This window comes from Centrocercus urophasianus, unplaced genomic scaffold (genome assembly GCF_019232065.1).
Source record: "Centrocercus urophasianus isolate 14NV4802_14NV808 unplaced genomic scaffold, USGS_Curo_1.0 seq_14, whole genome shotgun sequence".
Taxonomy (NCBI): Eukaryota; Metazoa; Chordata; class Aves; order Galliformes; family Phasianidae; genus Centrocercus; species Centrocercus urophasianus.
The window spans coordinates 6204944-6223858 of NW_024884586.1; positions in this window are offsets into that span (position 1 = coordinate 6204944).

The window sequence follows — 18915 nt, forward strand, 5'->3', positions numbered from 1 at the left end:
TGTGAAGAGTGAGATGATTATCCTGTAATCTTCCAGTGGGTGCATGTGCCAGGCACACGATGCTTGTCCGACCACTCTCAGTGAGCCTTGTGGAGGACAGAAACCACGTTGATGAATCTTCCATGCGGGACCGGTAGCAGCTGACTTCCACTGCCATGGGCACTGTGCTTCATGGAGACCTAGGGAGCAAAATTCCTCGCTTATTTCCTTGCATCACGTAGGCTTCTTGTTTGCTGTACTGAAGTTCAAATATTTCAAACTGTTCTGGCTGCTCCTGTAGACCATGAGGCATGTGGAAATCTATCCAGTGGTGCATTCTCATAGCTTTGGAAATACCACTACTGCTGTTGTATAGCCATGTACAGATTCTAAAAGGTGGTGAATTGCTATAGAAGCTACTGTGACTAACTTGCCCATTTAAAGCTATCCTCAATCTGCTAATTCTTTAACAAACTGTTCACATTTATTCACTTGTAACTGAGTGACAGAAATTTTATCTGGCAGAATATGTCTCTTATCCTCATATGCTAAGCCAAGGAAGGACAGCATTAGTACAACCTCATTGCACGGTGACTGGTTGGAGTAATTTAGCCAATTACCTCTAATATGCAATGTTCTGTGCTACAGTTCTTCCCCATCTTGTATCTACAATGAAATTCCATGATTTTTCAGCCTGATCTCACGAATGTTTCTTGCAGATAGATGTTAATTCAGTCTTTCCAGCTGTTAGCAATCTGTTCAGGTGAGTAGAGTTGAGCTCGTATATTTGGAAATCATGTTTTATACCTGGTCTTGTATAGTGGAAATGTTAAGTCACAGCTTGAAGCAGTGATTGAGAACCTAATTGGAAGGCAGGTCCAATCCAGGGGAACTCAGGTATATGCAACATACCTGAGTGACCAGAAGGGGTGGAGCCAGGATCTGCTCCTTTCCAGACCTCATCTAGGGGTGGGCAGTAGAGGCAAGGGCATCTTGCTGGAGGTCCCTGTATACCTGAGGCTTTCTGAGCGCAAGCCGCTTCTTTTCTTTTTGTGTCTGCTGCTATTGCATTTGAACAAGTTCTCACTTGCTGCAGCCTAGGATTTTGCAAATACTTGTCATTGTTGTGCTTTCTGTCGTGTTACAGTGTTACATCTTGTCATCCATTTGTTTTTCTTCATTTGAGACGAAAGAAACGGAGGTCTAGGAGAAGAGCGTAACATTTCTGTCCTGTTCTGTGCTTTAGTCCAGCAGCAGATTGAGAAGAAAATAAAGATTGGTGCTTACCTCAGCTTTGAGATAGGTGTGCTGATCTATCTCTCTGCCAGAGAAGTTAGTTTGCTTCTTTTCTTCAGTCTGTGTGGCACTGCTTCAGAGAGTTCCTTTTCAGTTCGTCACACAACAGAGGAAACATCCTATTGAAACTTCTGACTCCAAGTGTATTTCATTTTGGACTAGTAGATGTCGTCCCCAACAGCCAGAAGCAAAGCTAACAGATAAGCTCCCCTCACTGAGGAAAGGCAGACTGGTCGATTTGATAAAAACAAGTTACTTTAACTCACATTTTACCTCTGACTTTCCAGGTGACCAGAAAAGAGTTGGATTATCTGGAACATCGACGCTCACAAGATTGCAAGCACAGTGCTGTGTGCTAGACAGTGCTCCCCACACACGCTGCCATGCTTCTGCCCTTGTTTTGTTGCAGGGCAGACTGGACAAGAAGTCACGTACCCTGAATTTTTAAAGAAGCAGTAAGGGACTTCTAGACTTGTTTTTAGCTGACAGCTTTTTTTCCTGTAGTGTTTGTGATGCTGGAAGTGTATTATCAGAAGGAAAACAGGCTCTGTGCTAAAGGCAGCTCTGATGTCAGCTGTGATTATGGTACATATCCACCTGAAAGCTGACTGCTGAAACTGGAGATGTAGCCTGTTCATTTCCGTCTTCATCCTCCAGATGGCACATGATACTATTGTTCTTTCCAGGGACAGCTTTTCCTGCCAGGCTGCCTGCTCTCACACTTAATTCCTAGATTCTCTTCCTTCATCCTATGGGCTGTTTCCCTTTCCTTCTCCCTGGGCTGTAGGTGCAGAGCCCTTCTTTGACAGCCCTGACTTGTGTCACTGTTTCAGCTCAGGCCACTGTGACTGTAGGGTTGTCTGCCAGCTTTGGGTGGGGGGTAGGAGCATAGAGCTCATCTACGGAAGGGTACACCCCATCAGAGAACTTGTTTCAGAAGCTCGTAAGTTCAGTGATGGCCTGATAATGCAAGGTAGCTGGTGATTGTGTGAAATAATCTTATTTTCCTTGGGAAGTTGCTTTTTCATTCAAGTCTTAGTGATGCCTAGAGATTTTCTGATGGTTCATGTAGTCCAAGGTGTGCTGGCTCTGGTCTGACCATTTTGGAGGTAGTTGTTCAGGATTATCAGCTGTATTCATTTCCTTTCCTCCTCAGTCTGCTCTGCAGCTGTTCCCAGCAATAATGGATTTATAGCATTGCTGAACACGGTGCAGATATCAATGAAGATGGGGAGACAATGATCTTGCTTATAATGCTAAACATGGATAACAGTTAAAAGGCTATTTCAGTTTATGAATCTGTTCACGTGCGTGTGTGTAACACTAACTGTGATTCTCCCATGCCTTTTCTTACATAGCTCCTCAGGGTGACTTTAAATGCATCTTTTACAGCATCTGGTAACATCTGCTGAGTTACTTCGAATTCCACCTCCAACCTAAAACACAATGGGATGCCAATGCAAAATTCTACTGACAGATTTTTGTATTTTTGTATTATTTTTTTCTAAGTACAGCTATAACTGTGTGTAGGCATATATGTGGGACATGATGTTATCCCTGCTCCCTCCTCTTGTGTATCAGGGTGGGAACAGAGGCATAGCCAAAACAAATGGCTTGCACATGAGCTTGGCAAGCTGAGCATGAGGCTTTTTTTGCAGCAAAACTAAATACAAAGCTAAAAAGTGGTGTGTCATAGACCAGGGAATTTGAAAATACACAGGTGCCAGTCAGTAATATCCATATAAATAGTCTGAGTTGCTGTCTAGAACTGAACGCATGATGCAGCAACACTGATAGCTCTCCTATACATAGATTTTGGCGTATAAATAGGTCAGCACATGCAAGACAGCATTCTCTTAATTATACTTTTGTATTAGGATATTATTCTAACTGTAACTACATAGGGCGAAGTTTCACACGTCAATTTGAGGATGGCACAGTGTTGCTTCCAAACCAGAAACTTAAGACTCCTTGAAAGACACTGGCTTTGCATGATGTTAGGAGAAACACATGGGAGCATTATTTTACAGAATATGGGCAATTTGTTGTGTGTGAATAATGACAGTCCCGGTTTATTGCATAAAATGATACGTATGTTTTAAGTGCTTTTGCTAGGTAAAGTTGGAATCAGTGTGAAAACACAACAAGCATCCCAGTCTGCAGAGGCTGCTCTCTCTACAAACACACCAATGCAGCTCTGGATTGTTCTGTCACTTATCAAACATTGCGGCTTTGAAAGATTTGTCTGTCCAGTTTACATTGGAAAACGCTGGATGGCTCTTTGAGAATCAACTGAGTGTTTTCTGGGCTGGTGACAGGGCCTCCAAAGAGGGAAAGACTCACTGATGAGATTTTACATTCAGCAGCATGGCTGGATGAGTATAACTGGTAACTGAGTAGAACACAAGATATTATGTGATGGCCATGAGCAATGTAATGAGCAGCATTTTTAATTGCTTACTATTTTCTGGACTATTTTAAGATTAAAAAAACAAACAAAAAACCTTAGAGCAGTTTCAAAGGTGCCTTTGCAAAATATTCACAAGTGGTTCCTTTCCAATTAAATATATAGAATGAGTATAAAATCAGGGAGAGGGGGAGGGAGAGAAGAGGGACAGGGGTTATTTGAAGTCCGAATGATCAATTCCTTCATTGTGGGGAAAAAACAAACAAACAACAACAACAACAAAAAACCACACTTACCATTAAAATATTACAAAGTGGATGGACAAGATGAACTGACGCCTTTGCCAGCAGTCGCATTATGGTGCTGAATTGCTTTCCCATGGGTTGGGGGAAGGAGAGCATGTTTTTGCTGTCCTGGAACTAAGGAACTGTGATGGAAACAAATGGGATGGTTTGCTGCAGATGGACACTGCAAATGTTTGAAGAAGGGAGGCTGTTGTGCCTTTTGTCCTTGTATCGCATGAGAAAAGGGAAGTAATAAAGTATTTTCATGCAGTTAAATAATTCCATGGCAGATAATATAATGTCTTAATAACCTGGAATTGTACAAAAAAACCCCAACAGACCAGCAGTAAGATGAGGTTAGTACTGAGTCTCTCAGCAGTCTCCATAGGGAAGGCATGGGGCTCAAAGCTGAGAGTGGCCTTCTAACTTTGCTAGTGTGTATGAAAAATCCTTACAAGCTAAGAGTCAATGCAGAAGCTGCTAAGCATAACAGCGAGCTTCTCTTGTTCACTAGGACATCTGCCAGCATTGAGATCAAACCATGGTTTCCCTGGCCACCAACAGGAGGGAGCTGCATATTCTTGATCAAAAGCAGTCTGCTTGAGTGGGGATGGTTTAATTATTGGTGACAAGTCTGATAAAAGTCCTTTGAAGTGAAAGTCTGAGGATGACTTCTGTTTCCATATGGGGGAATCAATCAACTAATTACAGCAATAAATAACCTCGAGGATTAGACTGAAACATAAGGTGGGAGCGAGAGCTGTGTAAGGTCCCAGGCAGCAGGCATGAGAGTGACCAGGCTGGAAGGGCAAAAGACTTTGGGGTGAAACAGCCATCTGAGGGTGTGCCTGACTTTTTGATCTGGTCGTTTCTATGTAAAAGCAATGGAGAAGCTGGGCCAAGAAGCTGAGGTTGCCAGAGCTGTGTCTGTGATGCCTTGCCAGCCTCGCAAATTTGCTGGCAGGGCAGCTCACGTCTTCCTGGCATGGATTGATCCCCTGGAACAGCCTAGGGCCTTCCATGCCAAGGGCAGACACAGCGCTGGAAATGAGATACAACAGGGCTGCAACAGACAGGAAAACCCCTGCTTAAAATGGGCCAAACCCTGCAAGAGGGCACCCATCCTGTTGTCAGGAAGGGCCCTTGCAACTGCCCACAAGGCTGGGCCTCACTGTAAGGCTGAAAGCCCAGCCCTGGCCACAGCCTGGGGATGCCTGTTGCCCCTTATCCTCCCCATGCTTGGTAAGGCACTGACAGGTGGGCATGCTGCATGTAGCTGCAGGGAGGGCTCCTCACAGAGGGAGGAAATCAAGGCACCCAGATGGATTCTCCTTTGGCAGCAGATGAAAGCTGCGGGCCTTCAGAACAAAGAGCTCAATTTTTGCATGTAGGAAATTAAGAGATCAGCTGAGTAATGCTATGCAAGCTGGAGGAGAAGCCTTAGAAGTTAGAAAAGCATGTTGTGCTTTGGTGCATTTACTGTTGATGCTGACTGAGGCAGCTGTGCTTCTGAATCTAGGCATCTTCATGCTAACTGAAATTGCAGTACAGCACAGGTGAGGGAGCTGGGCCAACAGATTGATGCCTCTTCTACAGTATAGAGCGTGAATGCTACTGAGAGGAGAATATTGTTGTTCTAACACAAAAAGCTGATTTTGGCTGAAATGGGAGCTGGAATAAAATGCAAGCCATGCTAACCGGTATTTAAAATATAGAAGCCAGTAACAATCTTCTTACTTTTCAGTTCAGCTCTGCTCATGGACTTGAAAGCTGGGGGCCACTGATGCAGGAGGACCAGGCCAGCTTTTCTTCTGAGAGGCTTTCTCACATGTGGTCCTGTGGAGCACAGAGGGGACTTGAAGCACGCATCACTGACCTTGTTGAGGGCAGCTGAACGTTTAACATGCACGCTCCAGAGGACTTTGCTTCACACTGGGTTGTATTTAGCAAGGCTATGTAGTGTTTTATTGCATGGGGTTACGTACAAGAGTGCCTGAGAACAGTGGATGAGCATTGCTGCAGGACCTGCTAACCTGAGGGGGCTCATGGTGAGGTAGAGATTTTAAAATCACCCATAAATAGCAGAGAGACAACATAAGGCCCAAAGAAGAGAATGAGTGCAAAGTTTGCAGCTTACCAAACAGCAGCAGGTTGAGCTCGCACTGCTGGGCTGAAGCTGATGCATCTGATGCATTGTTAGGTCCTTGTGCAATTGGAAGGAGGAAGGGGGTGAGGGTGGAGGGGGTTTATTTATGGGTGTTTTAACAGGGAGACAGAGTGACATAAATAATGCATGATAAATTAGTCCAAATGCAGTGGAGAAAGGCTCATTTCAACCAGAACAAAATGGGAGATGACAAAGTATTTATGCAAGAACAGCTGTTTAAGTTTTCTCATTTATTCATACAGATTTCCTCCCCATCGCAGTTGGGGCTTTTGCCTAAGGCAGGACAGAAGTGAGCAGCTGAGCTGGAAAATAGATTTGGTTCCTGCTGCGAGACAGGCCAGCACACCATGCTTCCTTGCCTAGCACTGGGCAGTCCTGTTTGATAATCTGATGCAGCGTGTCCATGCTTAGAGCTGGCTGCCTGCTTGGGCTGTGGTTTGATTGCAGATAAGGCAGATAGAGCATTACTCGTACTTCCATGGAAACCAAGAGGCCAGTGTTGACTCACTCTAGTCTTTCCTGATCCCAGTTTCCCCAAATAATTTCCTTCCAAACTGCATTTGCTATTGCAACATAAATTATGTATGCTTTAAGATGTTACATTCATTACAGATGGTAATGAGAACCCCAGCAAGAGGACATCAACACTATACTGCAGTGTCAAACTGATATGAGGATGTGAGCGTGCATGGAAATGAGAACTTAGGCAGGCCTGTTTGAATTCAATTTTCCTGTCAATAATACTAAAGGCCAAAAGTTCCAGTATTGGGTTTGCAAAGTTGCTTTATCTGAATCAAAGTGAGTTCTGAGCTATGTAAATTTTTTTCATTGTGAATAGCCTAAAGTCCCTTTTTCCATCTTAGAGGGCAAACTGTGCATTTGTCTTTATACACTTTGACACAGCTGGCATCATCCTTCTTGCTCATCAAGGCCTGTACCTGAATTAGGATTGTGTGATGCCACCAGGGACCAAGAATGGAACCTTTCCTCCCCTTTTTGCAAGAGGGCTGATTGAGTCAGCTGCCCATCAATCTTGGCTCTCCTCTGTGTTGGGCCTTTCCCTTTAAAGAACAGCCTGGTGCTGCCTTGCTTCTCACAGGTGCAAACAGCACACAGGGAAATAATTTTCCCTTCAGGCTGTCCCAGGACTGATGCTTGTGTTCTGGCACATACTGCAGTTCTTTGCTTAAGATTGTGCTTGGATTTCTCCATGTTTCTGGAGATGACAGCTTAGAATTGATGTAGGAAAAGTAGTCTGAGTTCCCTTCCTTTTCACTATTTTTTCCCCTCTATGTTCACACTGTAATCATTCCTTGCTTGAAAGGATGAATCTATGGAAAATGACAATACTTCACTTGTGCTCAAAGTAGATGTGAAGTGTTGAGTAAGTAATAGCCGTCCCTCAAAAATCAGGAAGCTCTCCTTAAACGTTGAGATTTTACATATTTATATGTATATAAGCATTCATATATGTAAAAATATTAACATGCCGGGTCCATAAAATATGCATGAACCTGAGACTGCTGCTAGAGGCCAAGACTGCACAACTCCATCTTTTGGAGACACATAGATGCAGCTGCATATCCAGGTGCCAGAAGGGAGATGGAAGAGTGAAGCAACTTTTGATCTCGCAGTTGGAGAGGCATTATGTGGTTTTTAGCAGTGTTAGCTCTAACTGCAAAGATGTGCTTCAGTTCCTTCAGGTGTCATAGGCTTCCTGCACACTGCTGGGCTTTCCTAATTGTAAGAATAGTAAGTAGTGTAACTTTCCTTGCAGTAAATGCCCTACTTCACACGGTCCCAGGTGAAGCGTAAGCGTGCTGTGGAAACTCCTCAGTGTGCAGATTCAGCAGATTCTGCTTTCTTCTTTTCTTTTTTGGTAAGGCTTTTTCTCTTTCAGCCATAGCAATGAATTACGGATTTGCATGGCCACTGTTATGAATTCTGAAAAGCTCTGAATGCATGACTGTGGTGATGAAATGCCCTGTCAGCTCTCTCTAATTCAGTTAGTCTCTTCTTTCTCTGTCTCCTGGTGCCTTGATCTAGATGGGCCTCACTGCTTTAAAAGTAAAGTGGGACACAGGGATGCAAGAGAGAAGAGGAAAATTGCTGAACTCCCTGCCCTGTTCCAAATTAATTAGAGCCAAACACACCTCAAATATGTATAGAAAGAAGCTTAGAAAATACTTCCTGGTACTGCATCTAAAAGCTAAAGCATACGATGAATGATAAGCAACGTCCTATGTGTTAGCAGCTCTCTCTGCAGCCATTTTGGTGGCACTGAGACCACTTTGAGGGAGCACCCAGCAGGTAATTGCCTTCAGGGGGAGTGTCCATCAAATGGGCAATGTGCAGTACAGTGGCTCAAAATGAAACCCTATGTTTTCCAAAGATAGCATCCAGTCCCCTGCTGGAAGAACACACTGTGAATTTGAATGGGTCTATGCCTGTTTACATCAAAGGAGAACCCAGGCTGTGAATTGCTTGCAGACGCCGCTTTCCAAGATGAGAGTACAAAGTCCAGGCTGTTGAGTGCAGTTAGGCTATGCCTTTGTGCTGCCTGTTCTTAGCATGTGGCTCTTACAGAAATTTTTTTTTTCCATCTCTCTCAGTATAAGTTGGCATTCAGAGCTCTGGGGTAACAGCTCTGGATTGTGGTTTCCTAAGAGGCTGTGCTACTGGCATGTAAAGAGAGCATCAGTAGCACTGCCTCACACGAATGAGAAATTGTCTGTATAAAAAAAGGAGATTAAAGGCATCAGCCCATGAAAGGGGAGAGAGGTTATTGTTCATGACAGCCTCACTGTCCCTATTCTAGCATAACCCATTTTTCCTTACCAGGTGCTTTTTCATTAAGAAACCCCTCCCATTTCAAGATGTGGTATAGCTTTTTGTAAGGTCTTAACCTTGCAAAGGGCTGTTGGCTCTCCTGACAGCTTTGTCCCCTCACAAACACAGGTGAGGGAATTTGAAGTTACTAGTGAAGGTGAGATGGTGTGTGCATTTGTGTCAGTAGGCTGGAATAAATGTCACTGCCCTCAGATTGGATAGTGACGCAGCTTAGGAGGTGGAACACCTCAATGCAAAAATTATCTGGAAAAAAGCTCAGATTGTTTTTACCTCAAAGATGTAAGCGAAGGTTAATGCCAACGTGCAGTACACCAGAGTGCAAAGATCAGCAGCAATTTTTCTCCACCAGGATTTCATAGCAAAAGGCTTCATCTACTGTTGAAACACACATTTTCAAACTGGTGGTGTAAAGTTCTGTTCTTTATCCTAGTGTTAATTTAGACCTGTTGTCACACACAGCTGCTACAAATGCCTTATCACTGTTAGGATTCACTCCAGCTCAGCTGGTGGTACTAAGGCTGACATTTTTGTTTTTTCCAGGAAAAGGCCAAGGTCCCCTGGATGTCCCTGGGTGTCAGCCAGCTTGAAAGCCTGCCTCCACTACTCTTTGTTGCATGCTGGGATTTTGCTGCTGCCACAAGCTGGCAGGGTGAGATCAAGGGCTCCTCTAAATGGCCATGAATTCCAGGATGAGGCAGAACAGCTTCACACTGCCTGCATGACAAGTCCAGCTCTGGAAGACAGAACAGAGGTGATGTTTCAGTGATCTGCATGCTGCCCACCACGAGTTCTGCTGTTCTCAAGTAAATGCTAGGCAATTTGGGCAGCAACTCCCACCTCCCTTACAGAGCTAGGTCTGACGTGGCACCCCCACTATGATCATGAATTCACTTCTCTGGATGTCACTGTACTGCTGCCCAGCTCATGAGGCACCTGCTCAACTGACTGATTTCTTTCCCCTTGTCAGCGTTCTGAATAGCTGTGCATCTATTTTAGCCAGGCAAGTCGCAGGATGACAGTTTACAGCAGCATAAGCAGAGCAAGGTTGGATTTTTGGCGAGCAGACCCTTAGCATGGGGCAAAATGCTCCCCTGCACTCTGATGCTGGTTTTCTTTATTGGCTGCTCCTGAGCCTGCAGCCGGAGGAACAGTCTCCTGTGTAACGGCAGCTTTAGACAATTTTATTGGCTGATGAATCTGATCTTGCCTGGCCACCTTCCAGAAACACTGACTTGCCCGAGATGAGAGTGAGAGGAAGGTTGCTCTGCCTTAGGCTGTAAAGCTATTGTTTTGAGACCAACGTGACACCCATGCCTTGCTGCACGGTAAGTGTATGAAGACAGATAGACACACGTATCTGTACGTCCGTAACGTGCTTTGTAATGCAATTGCTGACAATTAAATGTGCAGGTCCTTTGGACTGTGTCTCGTTTGCTGCTTAATTCTGTGAAAATGTACTTGGTTAAATTGCTTGCTGTCACAAAATGCTCAATTAACTGTTGCAGTGATTTAAGTTGAAACGCTGCATTTGTCTCCTCCTGTGAATATTTCCTGTGCTGCAAGTCATCCATTTAAGCTTTCTGCTATGAGAGAACAAAATACAGCTACAAGATGTTAATTTTAAAATATTTTCTTTCTTACTAGCTTTACTTCCTTGCTAGAAACTCGAAAAACCAGGGCTGCCTGGTAATGTTTCCTCAAGTCTTCTGAAAATTGCTGATCAACCTTGCCCTTTTTTTAAAGGGTGACTTCTGTGAAGTTTGATACTATGGATTGTTTTACAAGTTATGCTTTGCAACAGGAAAAAAAAAAAAAAAAAAAGAAAGAAAGAAAGAAAGAAAGAAAGAAAGAAAAAAAATAGGGCAGATCTACTGAAGCCCAAAAGTGTTTGTGTTCAAAGTGGCAGGATACTGCATTGCACCTGCATCAGTTGAAAACTGCTCTCCAGATGAGCGTTTCTGGAACAGCCTCCAAAGCTATTGCTACCTAAGGGATTGATGGTTGACCTGCAGCTTGAACAAGTTGAAGGAATGCAGCTTTCTGGACTGCAGCAGCTCTGTAACATTTAAAGATGTAGCTAATCCTGAGAATGCAATATACCTGCTGCTTCAGAAATCATACTACATATTTGAAGTTTCACTCTAGCAGCCCCTAAAAGCTGGCACAGGGTTGAAGGCTGTGACTTCTTGACAGCTTTAGGAAGAAACCTTTTCCCACTGTACTTGTTCAAAATGTCTTTGTCTAATATTCCACCACTCTGTGTGGGAGAGGTGAAGGAGAAATTTGGTGGCAGTGTTTTCTATGAACAGATCCCTGCGGAGCATAATGCAGGGACAATACAGCATCCTCAAGTCTAAGACAAAATACTGCACTGAGTAAAGCTATGTGCTAAGCATTTCTAAATGCTTCCTGAACTTGAATTTTCTGTTCTCTTGAGTATGCTTAGTGTACTTTTGTTGATGTTAATGGTGCTTTTCCTTCTGAGGGACGTGAATGAACCAGTGTGGCTTACATGACCGACCTTAGCTGCAATAGCTCTGCAGTACCTTGCTGGCCTGGGGTGCAGTGGGTTCCCTCAGATGCCAGAAATAATTGGCTTGGTTTCTAAGACTGTTGTTGTATGCCTTGAGAGCTATGAGAAGAGGTTGGAATAGGAGGGCTAAGTTTTGCAAGTGAAGGAGAAACATGCATCTATTTGCAACTGTTGTTGTAAGGAAGAATCTCTCCATTGTGGGCATGTGAGAGCAGGGGAAGCCCCAGGTGTTGGTCAAATTACCAGGTGTGTTTCACAAGGTTATTAGGGAATAATAATAATAAGTTTTTGAACCCTTCTATGACAAGAGGGACTGCAATAGAGGAAACTGCGTATCTGTATTACTATTTGCAGTTATGAGAATGAAATAGGAATTTATCTTAATGAGAATGGATGAGGCAAACACATTTTAGTATAAGTTTGCAGTTCTGCAAGGTAGTATTGACAAACTTTGGTGCAGTGTCTTCTAAGCATTTGTTTCACTGGCACCATAAGTAGTCTAAATTACTTTTCCACTCACTCCTTTTGTGTTTCTGCACTACTCCACTTACTCCTCTTAACGTCTTAGGATTTTGAGGAATCCATGGGAAGCTGGCATTTAAGCTCACTGGATTTGCTCCTTACTAGAAACCACAGGCACTGCCATTGTGTGGAAGTGTGGCAATAACTGTAGAATAGTCACATGCAGTTTTACAGATGTTTGTGATTTTCTGTAGTTCTGTTGCAGAGTTTTGATTAAGACTTCTTCCAGGTTAAGGTTTAAAGTTTAATACAAGAAGTTTTACAAGAAAAACATTATGTTGACACTACTGTCTTGTACCCCTGGTCTATGTGGGTAATTTCTAAAACGTTGTGAGCACGTTTATCACAGTGCAACCTATATGAATATTTGACTTGTGGTTTAGTAGGACGGAATTTTTGCATCTGTGCAGATTGTCCTAAATGCTGCTGGAAAATGGCATTTATACCTTCAAGCACCTTTTTCTCCCTGTTGAGGCTCTGAATCTCTGGAAACACTGCAGTGGTGTAGTTAAGTGAGAGTAGTGGTTATATGTACTGTGGCTGTTTTTAGTGAGGATCGGGTATTCTCTGGGCAACTGGAAAGCTTGTTCTGAGAAGCTTATTTGGGTTTAAGTCAGTGTTAGTTGTTAAATGGAAATTCTTTACTTGGAGGACAGTGAGGCCCAGGCTGCCCAGAGAAGCTGTGATGTCCCATCCCTGGAAGTGCTCAAGGCCAGGTTGGATGGAGTCCTGAGCAGCCTGAGCTGGTGGGAAGCATCCTGCCCATGGCAGAGGGTCGGAACTGAATGGTCTTTTAGACTCCTTCCAACCTGAGCAATCCTATGATTCTAAGACACAAAAGACATTTAAAGAATGACCTTTTAATGAAAGATCTTGCTGAACGCTTACTGTCTTGTCTGGAAGGGCAAAAAGTATTCCTTAACTGTGAGTTTCATGCATGGCTGTATGTTTAAAGTTTCCAAAAGAGCTTTAAAAAACGAGGGAGGAAAGACCAGAGTCCCTTTTGAGTATTTCATTCTGATTCTGCATGTTTCTGTAGAAATAAGAAACAGCTTCAACGGAGAGGAGAAAGTCATAGAATCAAGGAAATGTTGGCCAAAATACCCTATGGCTCAGGGAGAATCCTAGACAAAGCAGGACTTCTGCCAGTGCTAGCTTAAGTCAGCTGTAGTTTGGTCTCATGGAGTCCTGAATGTGCCAAAAGATAGAGGTTGCTTTCATTGGGCTCCTGTTTGCCCTTCAGGAGGAGTATTAGTGTTGAAAATGAATCTGTGAAGTTGCACACTGTGATTACAATAGTAAAAGTGAAGGAAAATGGGAGGAAGCTGTGCATGAAGATGTGAATCCTAGTATTAGGTTTAGGTTTAAATTAGAAACACCTGAATACAACCGATGTAGCTTTACCACAAAGCTTGACACAACTTAAGTCTTCACAGTTCTTTCTGTTTACATGTTACTGGTACCTACGGTCTGCGTGTTTATTTCTGGAATAAGTCTCAGTGCTACAACTGTTAAAATGCTGGCTGCTGCTTGCATTGTCAAGCCAAAGGAAGACTTGGTCTCACTCAAACACCTGTGGGATTGTTACCTGAGGAGAGTGCCTTGTGCCATGCTGATGGCCTTGCTGTGGAGTCCCTGGGCTGCAAGGGTGACTGGGAGCCTTGCAGGACAGCAGGTGAGGTGGGTAAGAGGCATCAGCGTGGCAGCCTGTCTTGGTCTCTTCAAGGCCATGGCTGCAGCCAGACTCACAACAGTGTTGGCAATCTGCTGTCAATCATCTGATGTAGTGCTCAGCACCCCAATGGCTTTGTAAATGTGTTGGGATCCTGAGCTCTCTTTTTTGTTAGGGTAGATGAAAGACGGGGATATTTCTAGCAATTGGGGCTTGAGAAATGGAGAGGGGGAGGAAATGGAGAAATACAAAAAAATCTCAGAAAGAGACAACTAAAATATCATACGTCTTGTGATTTATGTTAGTGGTTCTATTTGCCAATTCTGTAGAAATAGATCCGATTCTCAGGCTTTTACAAAAGCATTTCTTTGGGAATGTTGCGGTGTTCTTAAATTAAGATGTGAGTGCAAAAAAAGGGGATACAGTGATTTGTATTTTGATAGTTTAAAATACACTGTTGTGCAGTGCTTTTATGATATGCTAGTGTAGAATATGGACTTGCAAATCACAGTCATATTTTAAATCACTTTAAATGCAGAAAGTAAACTGAGTGCAGTGATTATATTTTTATCTTGGCTTTGTGTTAGTTTGGATGTGATCTGTATTTCTGTATATGTCTGTAAACATGATCCTGTTGACATGTGTGCAAGTAGGAAGCTGGTAGGCAACGTGCCTGCATATACATCAGTACATTACAGAGCCACAGCACAGAATATTTACTACCAATATTCGTTCACAGAATTGATGAGCTGTGAATTTGTGCTAGGAGTAATAAGGCAAGAATCTGTTTATTCTTTGTGATACAAATAGCCAGATCAACAATGGGAATGAAAAGGATTCTTCATTTTTAATTATGGCCCAACAAATGGTGCATTCATTATTCACTGTTGAGAAATGGCCCATATGGCATATTTTGATCACATGCTTTGCAACTTCTGCAACGGTTAAGCACTTCTTTTCAGGGAATACAGAACATAAAATTGAATCCAAGGTTTTTGGCCAGAGAAATGTCTTGAGGGAAAAAATGGGTGTTTGGTATCAGGAGAAAATACCAGAGTTCTGCAGTCTGAAGTTCTGCTGTGTATTACACACATCAGAGCAGCAGAGCCAGCAGCTCCCTCATGTTCCAGGAAGGATTTTTTCCCATCAGAAAATGTAATTCTTTCACAGAAAATGTGAAGATGGCTTTTCCATGGTGTGCAAGCTGGATTCCAGAATGTCTTGTATGTGAAGATTGGTTAAAAAGTAACCAGAGAAGAGAGCTTTATTGAGAGTGAAAAGCGAAGTAAAATTAGAATGTCTTTGTTTCTGAGAAATATACACCACAAAAACCCCAACAGCCAAACCTCACCTCTGCACATCTCAGCAAAGTCTGTCTGTTTTCTTTAAATCAGAGTATTTGTCATACCTTTGAGGAAACAAACAAATCCATAGCTAACACACCAGCTGGAGAGACTCGGGAACATCTCCATGGAAATATCATCTCGGAAAGCACAGCTTGCTGAAGTTTCTTAGTGGTTATCTTCTGATCATTGCCAATGGAGAGAAAATAGGAGACAACTCGGTCCCCTGGATTTCTACACCCACTGTCCCAGCAGGAGGATGGATGACAGGATCTCTCCAGAGCAGCTCTAACCTTGATGACATAGCTGCTGTATCCACTTTGATCTGGGTGAGAGGCCAGTGTATGGAGCCTTTCTGGGGTGTTTGTACTGGAAAAATGATACTAATTATTTATGGCTCATCTTCTACGTAATGTTCTTTGCTTACAAAGCTTGTGTGTATGCATGCTTCTGTTTCCCTGAACAAAAGAGGGAATCATAAGATTTCTTCCCTTGCAATTTTCACGTGGTCCTTCCAGAGGCAAGGAACTTGATGAAGGAAACATGGGGGAGAGGATGGAATCTTACTGATCTCTCTTTGGGAAAAATTCATCAGTAGCAACCTATGACCACTCATAACGTGGTGCAGCACTGTCAGCCCTCCAGATGATAGCTTTAAACTTGAGGCAGATGGTGCATTTCTATATGTATGTGATGGAGTGTTGCCAGCTAAGTGTGTCCAGATGGGTATTGCTCCTCCGATGAAGAAATCGTTAAGATATGGCAATCTGTGGGAATCTAGGACAGAATAAAATCTCACATGGCGCATTAGTGGAAGGCATGAAGGTGAAGAAATCATTTCCAGGCTTGTAACTGAAGGGAGGAGAAAAAGAAAAGATTGTGCGATCATTTGAGTTGCTACTTCATGGAACTTGAATTATAAGGCACTTAAAGCACTGTGAAAACAGGGGGTGTTTTTATCTTTTAGTCAGCGCGCTTGTACTAATATACAAAAAGCTTTCCTAACATAACTGAATTCTCCTTTCAGCTGATGTTTCAGAAAGAATTTTGAACAAATGTTCTATCAATTTTTGCATGCTTTTAATTTTTAGGTTAGATTATGGAGGTATTCAATACTTGTTCTTTTGGTTTCCCTTTAGTTTCGCTGTAGTATGTCATAATTACAATTAAAAATAAATCACAAGGAGTAATGGCCTAAAGCTTGAACATAGCGTGCTCTGTACTAACACGTGGAAGAACTTTATGGTAAGGGTGATGGAGCGCTGGATCAGGCTGCCCAGAGAGGTCGTGGAGTCTCCTTCTACTGAGATATTCAGGATCTACGTGGGCACCCATCTGTGTGACACGTTGGAGGGTGCCTGCTTTGGCAGGGGGATTGGACTCAATGATCTCTTGAGGTCCCTCTCGACCCCTGTAAGAATATTGCAGAGGGAGTGCCCTTGAGTTGTGGCATGGGAGATTCAGGTTGGATGTGAGGAGGAATGTCTTCTCTAAAGGAGTGGTCAGGTATTGGAACGGGCTGCCCAGTGAGGTGGTGGTCATATCCCTGTGGGGGGAGGGGTGTTCAAGAGCTGTGTAGATGTGATACTGAGGGATGTGGTTTAGTGAGCATGATGGGGATGTTTGATAATTTTACTGCATGATCTTATAGATCTTTTCCAGCTGATTGGCACAGGTTGTACAGAATATGCAGTTTACCATCTGGAATGTGTGTTGGTCATTATCTATGCCTTTAGAGCAGATGGCAAATTTCTTAAATGCAGCTAGCAAAAATGATGTTGGACAGTCTGTTCTGGGCTGTGTGAAATGGGTGTTTATCTCAGATTCTTGTACATCACTGGAGCTTAAGGTCAGGGAAAAACTTTTAAAGTACCTTAAAGATGCTGATTTTTGAACTTTTGTAAGTGATTTATATAGGAGCTTGCTCTGTTGAATCCCATAATCAGCTTTGAAATACTTTTCCTGTCTATCTTCCTAGAATGAATAGAAAGCTCCTTGTTTGTCTAAAATAAAATAAAGAGCCTAACTTTGGCCATCTAGCATTGCTGACTCACTGAAAGGTTGCCTCTGACGAGGAAAATATGAAAATGACTTGCTGAACTGAGAAGAATAGGAGGGACAGTAATGGATAAATGCTTTGACCTCTGTAGTGTAAATGATCACATTTGAAACTAAGCATGGAGGAAAAGAGCATTTGTCTCAGGAAAGAAACAGTGCATTTTTCCTTTTCCTGGAATCCATGCCAGGAATAGGAACGTTTGTGTTGGTGCTTCAGGCTTTACCTGAATGCCATGGAACAGCTGGCCTTGCCTGAAATCTGCAAAAAAGATGGATAGAATTAAAAAAGAGAAGTATATAAGGAAAAAAGAGGTAACACTGAGTAATCTAGGAGATCTCTTCCTAGCTGCACTTTATTAATGGCAGTTTCCCACTGTGATTATTTGCATACATTTACTGAGGGTAGCAGAGCTACTTTCCTTGCTCTGATTTTGTTTTGTATAACTGCAAAGTATAGAACTGTCCCTCACGCTTGCCAGGATGAAACATTGGTGAGAAGTAATTTAACTATAGGGGGTTTAATTATGATAGTTTATTTTTAATAGGCAAATTTAGGGCATGCATTTTTATTCTGCAGTAACTTCGATTTTTCATTTTGCACCTTTTCTTTTTCCCTGTAGCAGTAATTCCTCCCATTCTCTTTAGCTGTCATGTGACCATGCAGCTCCACAGAGGGACAAGGAAGGCTCTGTTCAAAAACAGTCAGTGTATTTGGGGCAGAACTCTGCAAATTAACTGCAAGCCTGTTTTTCTAAAACCTGATTTATGCCAACAGGGACATCCTTGTACAGCGTGAAGCAGAGCTGCAGCAATCATAACAGATCTACTTTGTCTGGTGGAGCTAAAGCCTTCAGTCCCAAGTGCACGTGATTCTCTCCTCATGCCTCAGTCATCTCTGGTGTGCTTCCCTGGGCCTGGGGAAGTTTTGCTTCCTCTCTCCTCCCCTGCTTATCACTACACCTTATCACGTGGCAAAGCTGTGTTTGTGGCAGGGTTTTGCTACCCGTGTAGGCACAAGTGAAAGCACAGCAGCACTGGCATTGCTACAGCATTCCTGATTACATCAAGTCCCTGGGACTCTCTTGGCCTGTTGAGCTCAGCCTAGGCTGCTACACTATTTACTGCTGACACCCAGGCTGGGAATGCTCCTACATCTTGGTTTCAATCTGCTTACCCAGAGCGTGGCATTTTGAGAATGCAGGGGTTACTCTGAGTTGTGTTTCTCTGCAGCAGTAGCTCATCCTGGAGTATTAATCCAGTTTGCTTCTTACATACAGTTGCAGAAAAAAATCTGTGCCCATGCTGCTACTTCTCCTCAGTTTATCGTTTTGAAAGACACGGTCCATTTCACTAGGGCTCTTTCCGTGTTTGTAGGTCAGATACATCTCCCTGTGGGTCAGCTGTATGTCTTCAGCTATGAATGTAGGTCAGCTGGCTGCTATGTAGCATGTTCCTTATTCTTAAAAGCACAGGTCCTGTTTGCAACTTTGCAGTACATTGTACTTATCCACCTTGTAAGACCATTCATTTTGATGATGTTGCGAATGGTCCAACTGCCTTTGTGACATTGGAAATCCTACCAGCATGGTAGTAAAAAAAAATCAAAGTGCAATAGACTCATAATGAGAGCCTTTTCTGCTGTTTCCCTTGAGTTCACCTGACACTGCTTTTTTTTCCTAAGGAGACAATCCAAGCTGTAATAACGAAATTAATGATTATAGAATGAGACAATTGGTGATTAAGAGTTCTTCCGTTTTTCTGCTGTACTCAACATCTCTTATGATGCTAAGCCTAAACTCTGTTA